Genomic DNA, 7,747 nt, shown 5'->3' on the forward strand with positions numbered 1-7,747 from the left:
ACCTTGGGACCACTTGTGAGAGTTCCACAGACAGGTAGTTTTTTTTTTGTGTAACTACAAGAGACTCACAAATCCCATCCAATACCCAGGACAGATGCTATGTTGATTGAGGAAGTCGGACTGTTTATATAGGCCACAGTAGTTGCATTGCCCAACTGTATCAGTGCAGGTGCTCCCTATAAGTCATGCTGAGCTTAGACCAGGGCATTCCTGACCACCCCAAAACCCAATATGTTGATGTAGAGGGTAGATACTCTGGGCCGACATCATCCGGTTCTTTTGTACAGCAGTGACAGCATTACAGCTCATCACACTGACATCTGTTGTGATCAGTACCCAATCAGAAACTGATAAGGGGGACACCTTCAATAGTATGGAGCTACCACAGAAGTGACAAGCATGTTTGAAGTGAAATCTTGAAGAGCTGCCATTATAGACAAGATCCTGTTCTGGACCAATTGTGTAATATGCTTCTACAGAGTCCAGGCACGAAACCTATAAAATGATACCACTTAGATAGAAGCCACCGCTTTCCAAAGATGTTGCATATTACAGACAATAGAAATCTGACACAGCTGAAGAATTGACCTCACTGATGACTGAAGGACCAGACATCTTTGTTATGGGAAGAAAAACAAGTGTTGGTGTCTGGTTTACATGTGGGTCATCACCCTTGTGAAAACCCCAGGAGCAGAGGTGTTTGGAACTAAAAATGTAGGTCTCCCACTACAGAAACAGTAAGATATGTATTCTTAATATTCATTGACACAAGAACTCCCTACATCAATTTAGCTGATGACCAAGGGCAAAGATTCCACTTACAACCTGCAAGTAAGAGATGGGGATTCAGCTACTTTAAATTCAGGGTTAGATGAATGGACCTGTCAGTCTTGCCAGCCAATAAGAGTTTAGAAAAAATCCTTGATGGTACAGGGGAAACGTAAAATGTATTATGGAATCTAAAAGAAAATGCACCGTATCCAGAAGTGTCACGTTAGAACACTGGGGAACAAGAGGCAATCATTTTCCTTGGGATGAGATCCATGTGGCATTATGCTGCTAACCCCAAAGTCTGGAATGGGCTAAAGACAGACATCCCAGAATCTGAGCAAGAGTGTTTTTTTCTGAGCAAGAGTGTTTTTTTCTGAGCAAGAGTGTACAACACAAGGATGGGACTGGGCCTCATGAACATCATGCAGTCTGTATTTCTGCTGGCTTGGGACCAGATCGGTTAAAATTTGCTGAACCATGGCCCCTGAAGGCTTCTTTGTGAAATTGGACAAGCTTTGAAGGACCGATATCTGCCCCTGCAGGTAAAGGATAAATACTGTGTGTTTTCACCTTTGGAGATGAAACTGGCAAATAAAAGCTCTAGCCATAGTAGCCTAAGATATAAACTTCGTAATCTCACAACCAAAGCTAAATTACTCTATACAAAGTGACCTGCCTCTAAAGTACACTTTGACTCCTGGTCAGTATCCCATGATCTGCGTCAAATAAATCTTCTAGCTAGAACAACCAAGGCTGAGGCACTGAACTGTAAAAAAAAGCTATGTCCAGAGAAGAATCTCTAGTATAAGTAGAAGCCTCATGTATCTGATCAATCGAGGATAAGAGGATAGATGTGTAATCCAGATGCCAATTGCTCTATCCAGGGCTGTACTGCCTTCACAAAAGTAATAGCCAAGTTGAGATACGGTGCAGCACCAAAAAAAAAAAAAAAAAGGTAAAACCAACTTAAGCAGGACCTTATTAACCTGATCCTTCAAGTTGGTCGCATCTAGGGAGGTTGGCTCCATGAACATTTTTAATAGTTGCGACTGTAGTCACAGGAACAGGAAGCGGTTTCTGACCTCAGACAAGTAACTCCTATGCTTTCTCTCATCCATGTTCAGTGTGGTGCACACAATAATACCAAACAGCAGAATGACTACTGTACTCCATTTAAAATAAGCTGAATGATTGATTAGAAGATTTAAAATGTGTAATGCCAATTCAAGAATGCAATTAGTTTGAAAGATCGCTAATCCACTGAATCATCTGTTCAGATAATCTTATACTGTATCATCTTTGGAGAACAAGCAATAATTAATATTTCACTGTTTTATTCTATAACAAACCAAAGGCATGCAGATATACATGATAAATAAACTTTTTAAATTTCAAGCCATATGAAATATTCTTTCAATGAGCTACAAGGGAACCAACAAATTTGCCAATGTCTGGATATCCAAAAAGTGACACACAATGGAATTCAGCTTGTATTCTCCGTGCTGTCCCTTTCGTTGATGTGTTTATGTCTTTATGCTCCCTTTCATTGCTACACATGAGATGAACAGAATGTGAGATTTTCCAAATGCAAACAACCTAAATCTATGAAGAAAAAATCCAAACTATTTTCTTTTTGGAATGGCCACTTCAGAACTAACCCAAGTGAAGCGTTCTGCCAGGAGCTGGAGAGAAATGTTAATGTAAAAAAGGCAAAAATTTAAAAAATTTTTGCAAAATGTAGCCATGTGTAAAAAAAGAGAACACCAAAACGCAAAATATTTTTTTTTACCAAGTAGGTTACATCAATGCTATCAATAACGATAAGAAAAGGTACAATATTGATTCTTTGTTTGTCCTGGTTGCAAAGAATATTGGGTACTTGTTTTCTAGCACGGCCACAATCGTATGGATCGTGTACCTTTAAGTTAAGGTACACGATCCATACGATGGACCCGATTTCCTTTGAAATCAGGTCCATTTGGCCTGCTAGGACAAAATATCGGGGGCATCGCGTCGGTCGGGACCATTAACAATGGTCCCGACGCGACCGACGCGATGCCCGCGATTTCCCCATAGGCTTCAATGTTAAAAAATATTTTAACATTGAAATCGTGTCGGGAAAGGTAAAATATCGGGGGCATCGCGTCGGTCGGGACCATTAACATAGGTCCCGACGCGATGCCCCCGATTTTTCCATAGGCTTCAATGTTAAAAGATTTTTTAACATTGAAATCCTGAAAAAATGTGAAAAATGTGAAATGGGCCAATATGACCCATTTCACATTATAGATGTCCCCGTCGTCACCCCACGATAGACGCCAACCCGAAGCGTGGCGAGCGCAGCGAGCCCGCGAGGGGCAGCGGTGCGCGTCCTCCGACCTTTTCATTCCCCTACTATCCACGTCGGCGTGGAGTTGAGAATAGAATAGCGTGGCGAGCGCAGCGAGCCCCGCGAGGGGACGCGTATAACTTCACAGGTATACGCGTCCCCTCGCGGGGCTCACCACACTATTCTATTCTCAACTCCACGCCGACGTGGATAGTAGGGGAATGAAAAGGTCGGAGGACGCGCACCGCTGCGCTCGCCACGCTTCGGGTTGGCGTCTATCGTGGGGTGGGGTGTACGCCGTGACATTTGGGGGGGTTGGGAATATTTTACATTGAATCCAATGTAAAATCGGGTCCCAGGGACCCGATTTACATTTCATTAAAAAAAAAAAAAAAAATCGGGTCCAAAATCGGTCGGTCGCGTCGATCGCATGCGACCAAATCGCATGCGATGCGATCGACCCGATTTTTCCGACACGACCACCCCGATGTAAATCGGTGTGGCCGTGCTAGGAAACAAGTACCGAATATTGTAATCAAACACAACAAATATTTTCACTCAAATTGTTAAGATCTAATAGGTTACATTTTTTTTTTTTTATTATTCAACATGAATCAGGCAAAATTAATAAATATGCTATTACAAGTACCAAAGTCAAAGAAAAACATTAAAAAAAAAAAGTTGCATAATTTTTATCTGAAGCGGAAAAATAAAATTTGATGAATATTTAAATTGTACTATAAAGTGGTTAAAGCTTCTAATACAATTTCAAGGTTTTGTTTCAAGCAGCTGTGGTCTTTGTTTTTTTTTTAAAAATGCATTTGCTATCGTCACCTTAAACGAAAAAACGTAAGGGGCATACACACGTAGAGATCTGTGCTAAGCAATTTTGCTGGTGTCAAGATCTCCCATGGAGAGCACATACACACGCAGAGATTTGTGCTAAGAATTTTGCTAAGCAACTTTGCTTAAGCAAAAAAAAGGCCGGGTAGTGGTTCAGAATGAGAGATTGCGATCAGTATCTCTCATTCTGTACACACAGACAGATTTGCAGTCATTTTCTAAGCAATTTGACTAGATTGTGACTGCATGCACTGACTTAGTTAGCAAGAGATATTTAATCTCTCGGAGCATACACACGGAGAGATCTGTGCTTACTTTCTAAGCAATCTAGTCAGATTGCTTAGAAAATAGCACAAATTTGCTCCGTGTGTACACCCCTATAGAGAGATTTGCAGTCATTTGTTAAGCAATTTGACTAGATTTTGACTGCATGCACTGACTTCGTTAGCCAGAGATATTTAATCTCTCGGAGCATACACACGGAGAGATCTGTGCTTACTTTCTAAGCAATCTAGTCAGATTGCTTAGAAAATAGCACAAATTTGCTCCTTGTGTACACCCCTTTAGGCTTACAAAGCATAACAATAGATAACATTCTGAAGTTAGACTTAAAACAACCCTTCAAAAGATACTCATAACCAGTGGCAGCTCCAGAGGAGAGGCTGCAGCACTGTTCAAAATTCAAATCAGGCAGAAAACACTGACTGCCATTGAGTCAGTTTGCATTGGCAGTGGGTGTGGCTCCCCTATTTGAATTTTGAACTGTGCAGCAGCCCCCCCCCCCCCCCCCCTCTGGAGCCTCCCCTGCTCATAACTGATTACACTTTATATGATCTCCAAGACTGACTGTATTAGAACTGTGCAGATACTTATGGGATATAGGACTCTGTTAGAACATGATAAACCCATTCAAAAAAAAAAAAAAAAAAAACTAAAATTCTGCCATAAATATTCGGAAAATAATAAAGCTCAACTTAAAACTAGCCATACACCTTAAGATTTATTGTTCTGGCTGATTGGAAAAAAAAATCTGGTAACTTCTGGCAGCAAATGACAGTTGACCATTTGCTCCAAAATGCTGGAAAATTGACAAAAACTGTCAGATATGATCAGATTTTTGTTCTAAAGCTGGCCATACAGATTTATTGTCCGATCTGGCTAGTTGGTATAAAAACCTAGTAATGTATGAGAGCAAAATGACAGTTGACCATTTGCTTTGAAATGCTGGAAAACTGCCAAAAACGGTCATTCAGTTACTACCAGGTTTTTGTTCCAACCAGCCAGATCTGACCATCAATCTGTATATGTATGGCCAGCTTAACCAGCCAGATTGGACTTCAGCAGCTTTACTTTGCTTATTAAAATTAAGTAGGTGATAACTAAAAGGTAAAATCTGTATTTTGTGCTCACAGACGTGCTCACATTATAATACAGAGATATAGCATGGAACAATTATTAACTGCCCCCTTCTCGGTGCTCGGCAGGCAGGACATTGAATTCCGCCTAATCAGTGTTGAGCCGAGAACGGGACAGGGTCACGGCTGTCTGGCCAGCCCGACAGTCGTGACCCTGCATTGAATGCCCCCCTTAATCTCTATGAAAAAAAAAAATCTTGAATTTGGGTGTGTGCGGAGCAGAATTTTATGTTTTATACATATACTGTAAGGATGAACACACGAGCTCAACCTAGAGTTTCAAGCAGCTGAATTTGATGCTTAACACAACAAATTAGGGCAGACTTCTAAAACGTCCTCAAGAGATTGCATTCAATTTAGCTGAAATCATTGCTTGAACATATTATGTACTCTAATGAGCCAGAACTATAGTTTTCCCTTATGGAAATGATAAGCCTTGTCATAACCGCTCTAATGCAGCGAGAAAGGAATTAGAGAAGCAATCACCTGGATTCTTATGCAGAGTGCAATGGTCTCTACACATCCATCCCTCATGCTACAAACCCCAGAAATAACCAATCAAGCACAAAGAAACAATAGCCGTTTCATTTCTATTAAAACCACTGAAGTGCATTTATATAAACCTTGTGGCGTTGGGAGAAATGATCCTTACGCATTAGAACTAGTATGATGTACCAGCTATAATTTGTTTAATCTCTTTTTTGGCTTAAATGAATGACGAGTGCATGAAGAGATAATGTGACTGTCCTCATTATAGGCAGCCCCTTTGTCAAAAGTTTTAACATTGCAAAGTACACCTAGAAATATACTTATCCTCTGATTCACAGCAGCAAAGAGCAAGATCGGTCCGATTAGATGTAAAAGACTAAGGCCTGAACCTCACAAGCGTGTAGAATAATGGATATGGAATTGAACTGCAAATGCACCACAAAACACCACTACAACTTGCGGTCTATCCACTCATCTCATTTCAATAATCTTATCCATAATAGCAGACTAGTACGCGTCGTCTGTATTTAAAGGAACAACCCACACACCACATAACCTGACTGGCTAACCAGTGCATATTTGCCCTATTAGAGGATTCTATGTTCTGCCTTTGTTAGTGCACAGTCTAGAACAAGGATCCTCAAATGATTTTGATCTGGGACCCCATAAAAACAAAAAATAAGTACAGGACCCCAAGCAAGTGAATGCAAAAGGTCATCACATCACATGTGTAGCATACATCCCTACTGTCCTGCGGGAATGTCCCATTTTTGGGGGACGTTCCCGCATCCCGCCCGGGGCTGGCAGTTTCTCGCGGCAGGCAGTTGGGAGTGTCGCGGCCGAAAGCGCCAAGAACATGGCGAAGTCTTGTGGGAGCGGCACAAGTACAGGCCACGCTAGAAAATTCTGGCATGCAGCAGCAATGTTGGAAGCAGTCTAAAATAACAGATAATTCAACAGATTTTTCAGACTCCTTGAAACACTGACTGAGATTAGAAAAGTCATCAGCCTGATCAGTAACAGTCACGACCCCATGCTGAGAAGGTCGGGACCCACATTTTGAGAACCGATGGTCTAGAATAACTATATATTTCTTTACTACCACTCTTTCTTCCATTCAGTCAAGTACCTGGTTTCTAGTCAGCCACTAAATTATTTTATTAACGATGGAGCTTGCTATCCATCCAATGTCTCTGGCACAATAAAAACGGACCGGCTATATTTATATAGAACGAGAGAAGAAACTAAACTTCTGCAGCATTAACAAAAAAAAAAAAAAAAAAAAACCCTGAAAACATCTATATTAAAAAGTCACATACTTCTGTGTAAAGATAAACTTACATTTACATAAAAAAATATGTTAATTATATTTTATAGTACTAAATCTATGTACCATAAATTGGAGTTGTATTTTTTCACATGTCTAGTGGGAGAAGACTTACTTACACTGTTGCAAAATGTGCCACACTTCAAAGCAAAGTGGAGTATAAGGCACAAGAAGGTGAGCCATCCCGGGTGCATGTCGAGGCTGCGCTTGTCCCGGGGACGTGTATACTAACTATAAATGGCATCCTATAAAATTGATATACAGAGCAGTCATCTGTGACAAGATGTTGGCAATAGTGCCAGACTCATTACACAGCCCTCTAGCAATCATGCCCAGCACCTTTTAACTTCACCCTCAATTCAAAAATGAAGCAACACTTTTAGGAGCATGAACAACTTCACCAACCATCATTCCAACCACCAACCCAACCATTCCACTAACCAAATAAGGTATCAGTCATAGGTGTTTCTCAGGGTCTTCTGTAAAACTGCGGATGCAGATACATGCAAGGGTTGTCATACACGAAAAGTCCTCACTTTATCATGGCCAACAAGTGGGTAAAAATAACAATCG

Source organism: Crinia signifera, chromosome 3, assembly GCF_055691185.1.
Source record: "Crinia signifera chromosome 3, ASM5569118v1, whole genome shotgun sequence".
Lineage (NCBI taxonomy): Eukaryota > Metazoa > Chordata > Amphibia > Anura > Myobatrachidae > Crinia > Crinia signifera.